The 16,502-nt window shown below is 39.5% G+C and overlaps 1 pseudogene; it reads right to left on the bottom strand.

Annotated features, from left to right (window-relative positions):
- LOC131900449 (excitatory amino acid transporter 4-like) overlaps nt 1-16,502 on the bottom strand; it is a 419,569-nt pseudogene that overhangs the window by 286,639 nt on the left and 116,428 nt on the right.

Below are 16,502 nucleotides of genomic sequence, written 5' to 3'. Positions count from 1 at the left end.
ACTAGTAGGAGAGATGGAATTGGAATATACTCACATACTATCTATAGAGGCAAAAATTAACTACAGCTATTTCAATCCAGACCAAAGAGATATTTGTGTATCCTGTGGATCCTTTGCTGCCTTCAAAAGTACCCTACTGAATTGTTACCCACAGATATTATAGCACAAGAGGTAAACCGTTGGAATGAATGGATATACACTCTAAGCCCAGAAAATACTAATTGGCTAATGGCAGGTTTACTCAGGCCTACAGATATTCCATAAGATTGACCTTCAGTAGTTTTGGATTTAAAATATCGCTTTTAAAGTATACTTATTCATCCTGATAACATGCATTTTGCCTTTTGTGTTCCCTCATTCAAACATAAAATGCCTCTGCTCCAATATCAATGGACTAAATTGTCTCAAGGCATGACAAACTCCTCTAATATGTGTCAATACTACATAAGAAATGTGTTAAAGCCTAAGAGGCAGGCCTTCCCTTATCCTTATGTCCTGTCTGCCTGCTCCAAAGAAGAACAGCTCCGATTCATTTATGACATGACATATAATAGGCCAGAAAACAGACTAAAAAAAAACAATGGACTTATTATTGCACCAAAATGCAACAGTGATCAGACACTGTGTAATATTTAGGAAAACCAGTTCCTAGAACAGCTGTTAAACCACACAAACACAAAAATTCTTTAGACAAGACAACTGAAAAACACTTAATGACTTTAGGAATTGTTAGGGGTATTAATTGGCTATGTCCTCCTTTAGGAGTATCTAAAGATGCACTAACTAGTCTATTTGAAACTGCAAAAGGAGAGACATCATTGGTTGGTCCTCACATATTACCTCTAGAGGAAAAGTAAGAACTATAGGTATTTGAATCCAGACTACAAGAGGCATTTGTGGATCCTGTGGATCTTTGGCTCCCTTTAAATGTACTTATTTTCCTCACTAAGTTGGCTCATACAGGTATTACAGCACAGAGGAGAAAACTTTGAAATGGACTTATTAATACCATATCAGCTTTCCTTGCTTCTCTTGCTCAATTACTGAACCAGCACAGTATCCAGTGTCAAAAAATTTTACAGACTTGAATGTTGCTGTACTATATAACCCTTGAAGAAAAATCAGTGTTTAAGTGCATTAAAGAATTGTATGGACTTTTAAATCATGTGCAGATTACTGTGGAAAGACAGGAAATCATTATCCAGCTGGCAAGAGAGAGGCTTTCTCATATGACCTGAATTTGTAATTATAAAAATTATCCAACTTCTCTCATTCCACAGGCATAAACTTGTTTTGTGTATGGCTCATCTAATGGATTAGGAAGGATTCATAGACAAGATATTCATCAATTGATTAATACTTGTTTTCCCTGAGCTCAACAGGTAGAACTTGCTGTTTTGATTCATGTATTTTACAATTATTTTGTAAACCTGAAAATATTGTTTCAGATTTTGTTTATGTTGTAGGAATATTTCCAGCATAGAAACTGCTTTAATATTATCTTCACTGCCTGTTTTGTTTCTTATTACTACAGGAACAGAAACATTTGATTAAAACTCCCAGGCATCCTTTCTTTGTTACTTATTCTTCTGCATACTCTGGCCTGCCTGTTTTTATTACAGAAGGAAATAAGCCAGCTGATACATGAGCCTGCCTTATTTTTTTCCTCTCTAGAACAGGAACTTCAGCACCTACCCACTACTGCTAATATACTTTATGTACAGGGCCCATACCACTTAGAGAAGTGAGAAATTGTGCAAGGAGGACCTGCTTACATCCTTTCACACTGTCAGAGTTACACAGCTTGAGTTAATCCAAGAGTTAAAAATAGTAATGAATTATGGCAAATGGCTGTCACTCCCTTTGCTCTTGAACCTCAGTTGCCCTACATACATGTGTTCATTTATGCATATTGTAATTTTTTGGACTGTACCTCAATCCTCAGAAAATTCTTCTGCAGTATGACCTTCTCTTACACGAACTTTTGCTGTTATGGGAGTTCTTACTATAACATTTGCAATGGAATAGAATTTATTGATTTCATAAAAACTGCACCCCTTCCCCTAGGCTCCATATTCCAGCCCAAAACACTGAGAGAAGCCTTGTACTTTCCCAGAGGCCAAGCCTTTACATGGGACCCCTGGTAAAACACTGCCCACCACTCACTAATGCTCCATAAAGCCCACTTAACAGCTGCCAAGAACGACCTTCCCTGTGCTCAATATCCTGGCCACAACTGTCAGAATACTTCTGTTTACCAGAGGCCATGCAGGCACTAGGAATGCCAGAAAATATACCAGCCATTACCAGTTAACACTCCTTACAGCCTGCCAAAGAGCCTCAGACTGCATCCTCTCCCCCAGGCTTCATGTTCTGGCTGGAACTCTGGCAGAGGATTTGTGCTTTACTGAAGGCCATGCTAGTACTAGGAACCCCACGTAAGTCAAAACCTACTTCGAGCCAACACCCTGTAAAGCCAGCCAAACAGCCCCCAACTGTGCTCCATATCCCAGTCCACAATTTTGGCAGGATACTTCCACTTTACTGGAAGCCACACCTTGCTAATGACCTCAGAAGACACACTGGTATTTGGAACCTCAGAGGCAACATTGGACCCAAAATCACAGAAGTCATGCAGGATGCAATAACCTCAAGGAAAATACGCTGGTGAACCTATCACCAAAACCCCAGGACACTCAGGGAAAAACACCAGAGAGGAAAAAAAAAAAAAAAAACAAGTGGTAAACTAACAAAAAATATCCATCTAGCAATGATAAAGTCATTATCAGCACCTAAACCTGCAATGACCCCAAGCCCAGAGTAGTAGAGTTAGGGTAAGAACACAATCAAAATTAGCCAAGGCAATATATCACCACCAGAGCCCAGCTATCCTACTACAACATGCCCTGATTATTCAAGCACAGCTGAAGCAAAAGAATATGACCTCCAATCCAATCTCATGAAGATGATAGAGGAACTTCAAGGGGAAATGAAAAAAATCACTTAAAGAAACCCAGAGAAATACAAATAAAATAAGGAAATGAATAAAATTTGACGACCTGAAAATGGAAATACAAGCAATTAAGAAAGCACAAAATTAGGGGATCCTGGAGATGGACAATCTAGGGATGTGAACGGTAACTACAGATGCAGCAGAATACAAGAAATAGAAAAGAGAATCTCAGGCATAGAAGATACCATAGAAGAAACTGATACATTGGTGAAAGAAAATGTTAAATCTAAAATGTTCTTTACACAAAACATCCAGGAAACCTGTAACACTATGAAAAGACCAAACCTATATATATGGTAAAAGGGCCAGACAAAGAAACCCACGAAGGTACTGCACTGAAGTCAATGAAAGAAACACACTCTGACCCTGAAATCCAAGCCAGTAAAAGAAACACTTTAGCCCTGAAACCAGAACCAAAGAAACACTTTGGCCCTGCAACCACAGCCAGTGAAATAAATACACCCTGGCTCTGAAATTAGAGCTAAAAGGGTCAAAAGGGCTAGTGAAAGAAACAGTGTGGCCCTGAAACCAGTGCCAAATCTGTGCCTGACCAACTAAACATGAAACTGACTTATTCTTGAACACGAAAACGAACGAATCCCTGAGCAGGAAACCAACCAGCATTTGAGCATGAACTCTAGCACCCTGACCCTAAACCAAGAGCCAGTGAAAGAAATGCACCTTAGCCCTGAAAAAAAAGAGTTAGTGAAAGAAACACTTAAGTCCTGAAACCAGAACCAAAGAAACACATCCTGACCCTGAAACCAGAGCCAAAGAAAAACACTTTGGCCATGGAACCAGAGCCAGTGAAAGATACACACCCTGGCCCTGAAACTAGAGCAAAGAGGCTAAAATGGGCCAGTGAACAAAACACACTTGGGCCTTGAAATCAGAGCCAACTCTGCCCCTGACCAACTGAACATGAGACCAACTTATCCCTGAGCAGAAAAACAAACCAATCCCTAAGCAGGAAACCAAGCAATTCTTGAGCATGAACTCTAGCACCCTGACCCTGAACCAAGAGCCAGTGAAAGCAACACACCCTGGTATAACCTGACTTCCCACATGTCAGGATACCTTTCTTCTCACAGATGTAGGTATCAAGGATACCTCTCTTCACAGTTGTAGGTATAGCCTGACTTCCCAACAATTCAGGAAACCTTTCTCCTCACAGCTGTGGGTATCTAGCATACCAACTTTACAGTTATAGCCTGACTTCCTGACAAATCAGGATACTTTTCCCTCCAAAGCTGTAGATATCCAGGATACCTTCCCTTCACAGCTTCAGGTATAGCCTGAATTCCGAACAAAACAGGATACCTTTCCTTCTGGAGCTTTAACACTTGCATGTATACCCTGATTTCTTGACAAGTCAGAATACCCTTTCCTCTGGAACTGTAACACTTGCACAAGGAACAATGGGAAGAAAAGAATAAGAATCCCAGGTCAAAGTCCTCAAAAATATTTTCAACAAAATCATAGAATAAAATTTTCCTAGCCTAAAGAAAGAGATGCTTATACATGTACTTGAAGCTTCCAGAATGCCAAATAAATAAAGTCCCCCTGCCACATAATAGTCAAGACAGTAAATGTCCAAAATAAATAAAGAACATTAAAAGCTGCAAGGGAAAAGGGCCAAGTAACATATGAGTGCAGACCTATTAAAATTACACCTGACTTCTCAGAGACTCTAAATATAGAGGGCATGGACAAATGTCTTGCAGGCTCTGAGAGACCACATATGCCAACCCAGACTACTGTACCCAGCAAATAGTTCAATCACCATAGATGGAGAAAGCAAGATACTCCATGACAAACAAAATTTAAACTATCCACAAATTCAGCCCTATGGAAGGTACCAGAAGGAAATCTCCAAAACAAGGAGGTGAATGGCACCAAAGAAAACACAGGAAATAAATGATTGCACAACATCAAATGCAGAAAAAGGGAAACACACACACACACACACACACACACACACACACACACACACACAGTCTCTACTCCTACCAACATCAAAATGACTGACAAAAATGAACAAACACTACTCAATAATATTCAATAATATACTCAATAATATACTCAATAATGTTCCTCAGTATCAATGGACTCAATTCCAAATTAAAAGACAAAGGCTATTCTGATAAATGAAAAAAAATGAATGAAAAAATAGAATCCATCATTTTGCTGCATACAGGAAACACATCTCACCACTAAACATGGACATTAAATCAGAATAAAGCATTGTAAAAAGATTTGTCAATACAACTGAGCCCAAGAAGCAAGCTGGTGTAGCCATTCTAATATTTAACAAAATAGATTTCCAAATAAAAATTAATCAAAATAGTTGGGGAGAGACTCTTTAAACTCATTAAAGAAAAAATCCACAAAGATGACATCTCACTTCTTACCATTTATACCTCAAATGCAAGGCCACCAACATTTGTAATAGAGACATTACTAAAACATAAACCATGCATCAGACCCCACACATGAGTAGTAGAATTCAATCTCTCACTCTCACTAATTGACAGGTCATCCAGACAGTAACTGAACAGAAAAATCATGGGGAAAAATCATTATGACACTAATGGACCTAACAGATATCTACAGAAGAGTTTACCCCCCCCAAAAAAAGAATATAGCTTTTTCTCAGTACCCCATGGAACCTTCAATGATGTTGAGTATACACTCAACCCCAATGCAAGTCTCAATAAACAGAAGAAAACTGAAATAAACCCTATATCTTACCAGATCACCATGGATCAATGTTGGACTTCCACACCAGAAGCCACAGAAAGCCTGAAAACTTGTGGAAAGTGAACAATTCCCTACTGAGTTACAACTGCCTCAAGGAAGAAATAAAGAACTCAAAGACTTCTAAGAATTCAATGAAAATGAATGAACAACCCAAATTTATGGAATACAATGAAAGTGGTGCAAAGAAGAAAGTTAATAGCACTTAGTGTATTTATAAAAAATTGAGAATTCTCATACTAGAAACGTAATGGAAATCTGAAAAATGCTAAAACAAAAAGAAGCAAGTGAATTTGGGGATGGCAGGAACTAATCAAAGGCAAGGCTGAAATCAACAAAATAGAAACAAGTGTGCAATACAAAGAATCAGTGAAACAAAGAGTTAGTTCTTGGGGAAAATCAACAAGATAGATAAACCCTTTTCCAAATTAAAATGCACTGAGAGAATAACCAAATTAACAAAATCAAAAAAGAAAAGGGTATAACAACAGACACTGAAGAAATTCAAAGAATCATTAGGTCATATTTCTAACCCTTGTACTCCATGAAATTGGAAAATCTAAAAGAAATAGATACCGCTTACCAAAGTGAAATCAAGATCAAGTAGAACTATAATCCCTAAGGAAATTGAAGCAGTCACTAAAAGTCTCTGTCTTCCAACCAAAAAAAAACCAAGGTCCAGATGGTTTTAGTGCATAATTCTTCCAGACCTTCAAAGAAGAGCTAATACCAATACTCCTCAAATTATTCCACAAAATAGAAACAAAATGAACATTGCCACATTCATGTTGTGAGGCCACAGTCACCCTGATGCCTAAACCACAAAAGACTCAAAAATAAAAAGAATTACAGACCCATCTCACTCATGAACTTTGATGCCAAAATACTCAATAAAATACTTGAAAACGAAGATCACATCAGAAAGATCATCCACCATGGTCAAGTCTGGTTAATCCCAGAGATGCAGGGATAGTTCAACATATGAGAATCTGTCAATGTAACACACCTTATAAACAGGCTGAAAGAGAAAAACCACCTGATCATATCATCAGATGCAGAAAGATATCTGAAAATTTCTGATATCCCTTCATGATTAAAGTCTTGGAGAGACAGGGACACAAGTGACATACCTAAACATAAGAAATGCAATATATAATAAGCCTATGGCCAACGTCAAATTAAATGGAGAAAAACTTAAAGCAATCCCACTAAAATCAGGAACAAGATAAAGCTGTCCAATCTCTCCAGATCTATTTAATATAGTATTTGAAATTTTATTTAGAACAATAGAAAATGAAAGAAGATAAAGTAGGTACAAATTTCAGAGGAAGAAATAAAAGTATCAGTCTTTGCAGATGACATGGCAGTATACATAACCAACCCTAAACATTCTACCAGGAAACTTCTACAACACCTTCAATGAAGTGGCTGGATAAAAAATTAACTCAAAAAATCATTAACTTTCCTCTATACATATGTTAATCAGACTGAGAAAGAAATCATGGAAACAACCCCATTCATAATAGCCACAAATAATATATAAACTGTCTTGCTGGAACTCTAACCAAGCAAATGAAAGACCTGTATATTACAAACTTCTAGTCCTTGAATAAGGAACTTGGATATGTCAGAAGATGTAAATATCTACTATACTCATGAATAGGTAGGATTAACACAGTAAAAAATGGCCATCTTACCAAAAGCAATCTATAGACTCTACACAATCACCATCAGAATTCCAACACATTTTATTACAGACCTGGAAAGAACAACAATCAATTTCATCAGAAAACCAGGATAGCTAAAACAATCCTGGACAATAAAAGAACTTTAGGAACAATCATCATCCCTGGTTTCAAGATGTACTATAGAACTATACTAATAAAAATTGGATGGTATTGGCATAAAAACTGAGAGGTTGACCAATTGAATCAAAGTGAAGACACAGACAAAAATCCACAGACCTATGGACACTTGATTTTTGACAAAGAAGCCCAAATTATAAAATGGAAAAATGAAAGCATCTCCAGCAAATGGTGCTGTTCTAACTGGATGTTGGCATGTAAAAGAATGCAAAGAGATACATATCACCCTGCACAAAACTAAATACCAAGTGGATAAAAGGCATCAACATAAAACCAGATACACCTAACCAGATAGAAAAGAAAGTGGAGAATAGCCTTGAATGCATTGGCACAGGAGATGACTTCCTGGACAGAACACCAATCACAAAGGCACTAAGATCAACAATAAATTGGAGCTCATGCAACCAAAAAACTCCTGTAAGGCAAAAGTCACAATTAAAAAGACTGTCTTAGTTAGGGTTTTATTGCTGTGAAAAGACACCATGACCAACTCTTAGGAAGGCAGCATTCAACTGCAGTGGATTATTTAGAGTTTCAGCGATTCAATCTATTATCATCGTGATGGGGAGCATGTCAGTGTGCAGGCAGATGTGGCAATGTAGCTGTATCTGAGAGTCCTACATCTTTCAGGCAACAGGAAATGGACTGAGACACTTGGCAGTATCCTCAGTATAGGAAACCTCAAAGCCCAAACCTATACTGACATACTTCCTCCAACAAGAACATACCCATTCTACCAAAGCTACACCTCATAATCATGCCACTCCCTATAAGATTATTGGGACCAATTACCATCAAACTACCACAAGGACAAAAGAGAAGCCTACAAAATAGGAAAAGATCTTCACCAACTGCACATCCAAATAGGGCTGATTTAAGAAATATATCAAGAACTAAAAAAAACTAGACATCAAAAAATCCAAGTAATTTAATGAAAAATTTGGGTACAAATATAAGTAGAGGATTGTCAACATAGGAATATCAAATGGCTGAGAGACACTTAAGAAAATATTCAACACCCTTAGCCATTAGGGAAATGCAAATTAAAATGACTCTGAGATTTAATCTTACACCTATCAGATGGTTAAAATCAAAAACACAAATAACAGCTTATGCTGGAGAGGATGTGGAGCAAGGGAACATTCCTCTATTGCTGGTCAGAGTGTAAACTTTTACAGCCTCTGTTTAAATCAATATGGCATGTTCTCAGAAAACTGGGAATCAATCTATTTCAAGACCCAGCTATACCACTCTGGGCAAATACTCCATGAACACTTCATTCTACCACAAGGACAATGGCTCAACTTGTTCATAGCAGCTTTATTCATAATAGCCAAAAATTGGAAAGAACCTAGATGGCCCTCAATGGAAGAATGAGTAAGGAAACTGTGGTACATTTAAACAGTGCAGTATTACTCAGCTGTCACAAACAATGAGATCAGGAAATTTTCTGGCAAATGGGTGGAAGTAGAGAAGATCATTCTGAGAGAGTGAACCAAGACCCAGAAAGAAATACAAGTATGTACTCACTCATAAGTGAATATTAGCCATAAAGACAACAATGCTATAATCCAGAGACCCAGAAAAGCTAAGATACAAGGAGGTCTCAATGTGTCGTGGCATGAATCTCACTGTGAAAAGGAAATAGAATAATCATTGCTGGTGTGTGGGTGCAGTGGACTGGAAGGGGTTGGGAATGGAAACAGAAGGAATGAGGAGGGATTGAATGGAGAGAGAAATAGAGAGAGAGAGAGAGAGAGAGAGAGAGAGAGAGAGAGAGAGAGAGAGAGAGAGAGAGACAGAGAGACAGAGAGACAGAGAGACAGAGAGAGAGACAGAGACAGAGAGAGACAGAGAGAGAGAAGGTGCTCTGGATGAGACTAGTGTCAAGGACCATCTCTGGAATGAGCTAGAAACCTAGTGCAATGGAAACTCCCAAGAAACTATGATGGTGGCCCTAGACAAGATTCCTAGCAAAGGGTTATATGGAAGCTGAACTGACCATCTCCTGTGACCAGGGAGGACTTCCAGTAGAGGGACTGGAACACCAACCCAGCCACAAACACCTTCAACCTACAATTTGTCCTGCCTACAAGATATGCTGGGGTAAATGTCACAGAGAAATTGTGGGAGTGACAAAGGAATGACTGCTCCAGCTTGAGACCCATATGCTGACACTGCCTGGAGGGTCAGGACCTGAGGCTGAAAAGCCTAGACATCTAGAGTAGAATCAAACTTGACTGGCACAAAAAAGTCAATGAAATTATTCCTAATGATATTCTACTCTACACATAGATTGGTACCAACCCAATTGTTATCAGGAAGGTTTCACCCAGCAGCTGATGAAAATAGATACAGAGACCCAAAGGAAAATATTAGTCAGAGCTTGGGAAATCTTGAGAAGAGGGGAAGTAGGGTAGTAGGAGCAAAGGATTCAAGGTAATCACAAGAAAACACACTAAATCAACTAACCTAGTTTTGTAGGGACACAAAGAAACTGAACTTCTAAACAGGGAGCCTGAATGTTAATTACCTAGGCCCACTGCATATATGTTACAGTGGTGTAGCTTGGTCTTCTTGTGGGATTCTTGAAAGTGGGAACATGGGTTTTTTTCTGACTCAGTAGTTTTCTTTTTGGCCCCCTTACTCCTACCATGTTGCCTAATGTAGCCTTAATAGGAAAAGATGTGCCTGTTCTCACTAAAACTTGATATGCTCTGAGTAGTTGATATCTGTTTGAGGCCTTCCCTTTTCTATAGAGAAATGGAGAAGAAGTGGATGTCATGGGGGTGGATTTTGGGGATATTGAGAGAAGATGAAGGAGGGGAAAGTATGGTCAGGATATAATAAATAAATAAATAAAAATTTAAGAAGTGTAAATATGGAGTATTAATCACAGGATACACATTCCTTATACTTCTGAATGTCAGGATATAATTGAAAGACAACATAGAACATTCAAACAGCAGTTATTAAAAACTAAAAATGGGCATATACCAAAAGTTATTCATGCACTTTCCTTATTTACTCTCAAATTTTAAATTTGACCCCCAGGTTATAGTCACAAGGAAGAAGAATCACTGTGACTTTACCACTGGTACCAGCTGACCCCATTACAACACCACTCCCTATACTCTGGGCCTCTGATGCCCATCACTCTCCATCACCTTGTATGTTACAACGTTAAACATGTTTTTTTGATGGTGTCATAAACATTTAGTTAAATAACAGCAGCAAGTTGTATAAGTTTAAGTCAGTGAGCTGCAGGAATCTCTGTTACAAATAAGGATCTGATGTGGCAAGGTAAGGGACTTTCTGTATACTTTCCCAGCAGGCATTAATTCATACCCTACAAATGACAGCAAACCAAATTGGTGGATATACAATTCAGGAGAGTTACCTTGAGCTGATGAAATTTTCATTTAGGAAACACTCTTATACTGTTAAGTGCAAAGCAAGTGGACTCACTTCAGTCAGGGGACAGGATTGAGACACAGGGCATTTGGCTATACCCTGCTTGTCTCATACACCACTCAGCAGCTAACATTTTACAGGAGACAAGCTCATACAGTCTCTTGTTAATGGCATTCCTTCATCCAGGGAAAGGCTTAATCTTCTTTAAAATCAATATAGCTAAGTGTCCTATTAGTTATGTTCATCTCTTTTAAAAGTTAAATATTGGTGTCTGTTTTAGTCAGTGTTCTATTGCTGAGAAAGGACACTGTGTCCATGGAAACTTTTATAAAGGAAAGCATTTATTTTGGCTTGTTTATAGTTTCAGAGATATAGTTTATTGTCATCATGGTGACTAGGATGGGATCATGCTGGCAAACATGGAAGCTGAGAGCTCTTTGTCTGGATCCTGTCCTTTAGTCACTTTTCCCAGGAAAATGGATTATTTAAGGGCCACTGAAGAACTGCTGCAAGACTTACAGATCTTGGGCTACAGAAGTTAAGCCCAGAAAATCCAACTTTGTGCATCAGAGGCTACCTATCCTGGGTACCACCAGAGGGGAGACAAAGGAGACAGACTCTCAATAATATTGCTGCCTTTCTTCAGATCCCAGATGAAAGACTAAGAGACGAGTTGGAAAGTTCCTTGGTGCAGCTCAGTATTGCTGCCTCTGGATACCACAGTTTCTGGAAATAGCAAGGCCTCTTATCACAGAGCCCCTAATCTGGACTAAAACAACAAAAAACATTTGAGGCTTTCAGCATGTTTTGAAACATTTTTATTTGATTTTCCATGAAACAAAACACAAAAGGAGTTTTAACTCAAATATTAGTCCATAGAAATGCTCTAGGACATACCTGTCTGAAGGACTGGACTTGGGAGCTACAGGATGGCCCATGTGTCTAAGAGTTGTGGCAGCTACTGCTAGTCTAATGAAAATTAAAATATAACTCAGGGTCATGATCTTATACTCACAGAACCCCATAATGCAGTTGAGGCCCTCCTAAAGGAGCACCAGAACAATGGCTCTCTACTTCCTGTATGACAAAATACCAGGTCCTACTCCTTCACCACCCTCAAGTCTGGGTCGAGAATCCCTTCACCATATATCCTGCTCTTCCCTGTTGACTGCCCACGGGTGCTCTGCCTCAACTAACATAAGATGAAAGATGAAACCAGGTACATGAGACCTGCAATAGTTACTTTAACTGAAACTATTTTGTCTCAAGCCAGGTACCTCAGCATAAAAAGCAGAAATGATCAATTTGACCCAAACTCTCAGATGGAGAAAAGGAAAGTCTTCCATCATATACCTGGATGATAACTATGCATTTACTACTGCCATGACCACAATATGACGTATAGAGAAAGATGGATTATCACATCTGGGAAAAGGGGCACTAAAAATCTTGGTCCTCCTAAAGGCTACTTGGCTTCCCCTATGAAATGCTATCCTCCTCTCTGGGCCACTGACCTGGCTGCCCAATAAATGGCTCTAGGGCCAGTGGGGCATATTGATATTCTGATAATGTATCCTGACTGGATACTGCCTGAGGCTCCATGGTAAAGAGGAAAGGCACAGTTCTAACCCACTTGTTGATGGAGGACACCGAGGGAAAGATCATTCTCCCAGAAACAGCTGGCAGAACTCTGGTAACTGACCTTTACCAGGCTACACATCTGGGGTCCTCAAAACATTCTGAGTTGCTCATACCAAGGTTTGTTATACCTAGACTGGAGAGCCTAGCAGGGGTAGTTTCACTCAGATGCAAGGTGTGTGTTCAAGTAATTCCTAAAGAGGATCCCTTACCCAGAAAGAGGTCCAAATGTGAGGGCAACACACTGGTGAACTCTGGGAAAAGTTCTCCACCAAGATCCAGCCTGCCAGGGCAAGATATAATAATTGCTAGTTTTTAGAGATACCTTTTCTGGGTAGGTACACACTCAGACTAAAACTACCTAATAGTAGCTTAAAAAGCTCGTCCAGGATCTGGTACCTTAATTTGTCCTCACCCTAGAAATGGAAAGCGATAATGACCTGACTTTCATAGCCAAAACTTCTCCATTAATACCTAAGCCTTAAGACAGATTGTAAACTTCCTTGTGTATGTAGAACTCAGAGTTCTGGGCATGTAGAAAAATAAACTGGATGTTACAAAGACTCTAAAAACTGTCATTAGAGTCCAGCAAAGTGTGGATAGGCCTACTTCCCTTGCTGTGCTTGGCATCCTGGCCTCCATATAGGAAAGGATTCACTGCCTATGAAAGTATGTTTGTAAGACCTCTTTCATGCTTCCCAGACTCAGACACTAGCAGTGAGCAAATCTGTATCACCCTTCCTTTCTTAAGTCACTACAGGCCTTCCAGTTCTCCATCATGGGTATTCATTGACTACCAAAGAGACTCAGACAATCTATGAGTCCACCATCAGTTTTCTCTGGTTTGGGTCCAAAGATACAATCTGGGTCAATTGTGTAGTCAAATGTGCCAAGAACCAACACAGAATGGATGCTGCATGGAGATTCTCTCCACTCCTATGGATGTGAATGTAGCTGTCATTACACCATGGATCCACCACACCCTGGTCAAGAAAGCAATAGACACAGACACTGATCACCAAAGGACTATCTCTAGACTATGGGTGCATTGAAGTTAAGATTTTATTGGGCTCCAGGCCCTTCCACTCCCTGCCCCTCTATCTCCTCCTGAGTCTTGTATTTTCTCCTGTGATTATGGTATAGGGTCATGGTCCAACCCCCACTGCTCTCAGTCCTGGACTGGAAATTGAGGAAGAAAGACAGAGTGAAGGTATTAGCTAGTGTGACAGCAGGCCAGCAACCCATATTCCATCTTGACCTCTGCTTCTTCATGCCCACTTTCTACATCTGCTTCTATTGCAAAAGGGAAAGATGTAGGGGTTTTCTTTCTCTTTTGATGTTGGAATACAGACTTTACAATTTTATACATGCCTCTAACTGGGCCCCCTTATTACCACCAATAAGAGCATTTCCATTGCAAAAATTGGGGTTTTGTAACTGAGACTTTCTGAAAAAGCCCTTACAAAGTTCTGGCCTTTGAAAAACAAGAAAAACCCAGAGAATCAGACCCTATTACATAGGAAGGGGCACTGGGAACAGAGTTAATCACTTCCATCTAGAAAGCAGCCAATATTGCTGTTGTTCTTAGACACCTGGCCCCTATATTACATAGGTATAGGAACTAACCAGACTGTATGCCCATTGATTAACAAAATTCATCAGGACTGAATACTGCCCTCATTAACGTTTGAAGATTTATCCTGGGCAGGTCCCCTTATGCTGATGCCTGCTGTTCTGCCTTATGCGTTATTTCATCTGGATAACAGCAATATACTGAGCCACTGAGGCTACTTGGTGGGCATGTACTAAGGGATTGACTAAATGTGTGTCTTCTGATGCTTTCCAAACTATATAGACAGTGTAATGAGGACCTAGAGGAATGAAATGTTTCCAATTCTAAATTAAAGCAACAATTAGATTATTTGCAGAATTGTTCCTACAGAATTGGAGAGGAATTGATTTACTTCTCATGAGATAAAGAATTTATGTATGGCTTTTGGAGAAATCTGTTTTTTCTCTACTAATTGATAATGAGCAATTAGCCAAAAATCTAGTTAGGCTGAGGAAAACTTTGAAAGAGAAAGTGACAAAGACATAAATCTGATCATTATTATCTGTCTTTGTTCTTTTGGTGCCTCAGGCTAACTACTCTGCTGTAGCTAGAGTTTTCCTGCCTGGCCCACAGTCAGGGCAAATCTCTTTCACCTGCCAGTCCCACAGCCTCTCAGACCCGACCAAGTAAACACAGAGACTTATGTTGCTTTCAAACTGTATGGCCATGGCAGGCTTCTTGCTAACTGTTCTTATAGCTTAAATTAATCCATTTCCTTTAATCTATACCTTGCCACATGGCTCGTGGCTTACCGGCATCTTCACAAGCTGTTTCTCATCGTGGCGGCTGGCAGTGTCTCTCTGACTCAGCCTTCCACTTCCCAGCTTTATTCTCCTCCTTGCCCCGCCTATACTTCCTGCCTAGCCAACGGCCAATCAGTGTTTTATTGATTAATTAGCAACACATTTGCCATACATCCCACAGCACTTCCCCCCCCTTTTTTTTTTCAAAAGGAAGATTTTAACCTTAACAAAGTAAAATTACATATAATTTGGGAATTTGGGCGTAGCTTCTCTTACTACTTCCTGCTGGAAGGGGGCGCTGTATCTTATGGGGAAACAAAGAAAATTTTAGAATTATGGAATAGTCCGTGAGGCTGTATCGTCTGAGCCAGATGCCTTCAAACCATTCTGGATGTTGGATCATCTGGACCATGGTGTCATTGGAGACCTTCAGGGGGTCTTGGCTGGTCAAACCTGATGTATCTTAATCTGGAACAAATCCATAGCCTTTGGCTTTCTGTGGGAACAAAAGCAGAGTCTCTTTTCCAAAGTAACATATCCTTACATTCAAATTTTGAAGTCAAGGTATCTTTAAAATATACATTTTGATTTAACTCAACATCTTTTATGATCAAATGTTTTTCTGCAGTTAAAAGTCCCAAAGACAACATAATCCAGATTCTCTGTGTAATATCCATTTTTACATGGCTTATTTTTTATACTACCTTTACTGTCTCTTTAAAGACTTTATTTTTAAAAACTATTTCTTTATATAACTGTATATATTCCTTTTTCTTTCTCTTTCAAGCCTACGTACATTTTTACACACATTGTAAACTATTACACCTGAATCTGTCTTATTGTGAATCTATTGCTTTAAACTGCAGCAGCTGTGGCTGCTGGCTCTGCCCACCTCAGCTTCCCAACATGGCTATGTTTACCACCAGCTCTGGGAGCTATCGTGGGTCTACGCTTTTATCCAAGCAGCATGTAGTCCAGAAACCTCTTTTTTTGTTTTGTACTGTCAAAGTCTAAATCCACCATGCAGCTTAATGTGCCACTTGCAGAGGCCTCATTCCTGCCAGTAGCTCCAACTGGCAGCTGCCGCTCATTTGAGAGAGACAATTAGGAAGCTGGTTTTAGCTCCATTTTAGAATCTTTTTTTCTCAGTTTTTAGGTGGAAACTCTTGCCACCACGTTGGACGCCACTTGTAGCTAGAGTTTTCCTGCCTGGCCCACAGTCAGGGCAAATCTCTTTCACCTGCCAGTCCCACAGCCTCTCAGACCCGACCAAGTAAACACAGAGACTTATGTTGCTTTCAAACTGTATGGCCGTGGCAGGCTTCTTGCTAACTGTTCTTATAGCTTAAATTAATCCATTTCCTTTAATCTATACCTTGCCACATGGCTCGTGGCTTACCGGCATCTTCACAAGCTGTTTCTCATCATGGCGGCTGGCAGTGTCTCTCTGACTCAGCCTT

The sequence above is a fragment of the Peromyscus eremicus genome, unplaced genomic scaffold (genome assembly GCF_949786415.1).
Source record: "Peromyscus eremicus unplaced genomic scaffold, PerEre_H2_v1 PerEre#2#chr22_unloc_1, whole genome shotgun sequence".
Taxonomy (NCBI): domain Eukaryota; kingdom Metazoa; phylum Chordata; class Mammalia; order Rodentia; family Cricetidae; genus Peromyscus; species Peromyscus eremicus.
The sequence above is the reverse complement of the archived record's forward strand: the minus strand, read 5'-3'. Positions and strand labels throughout refer to the sequence as shown.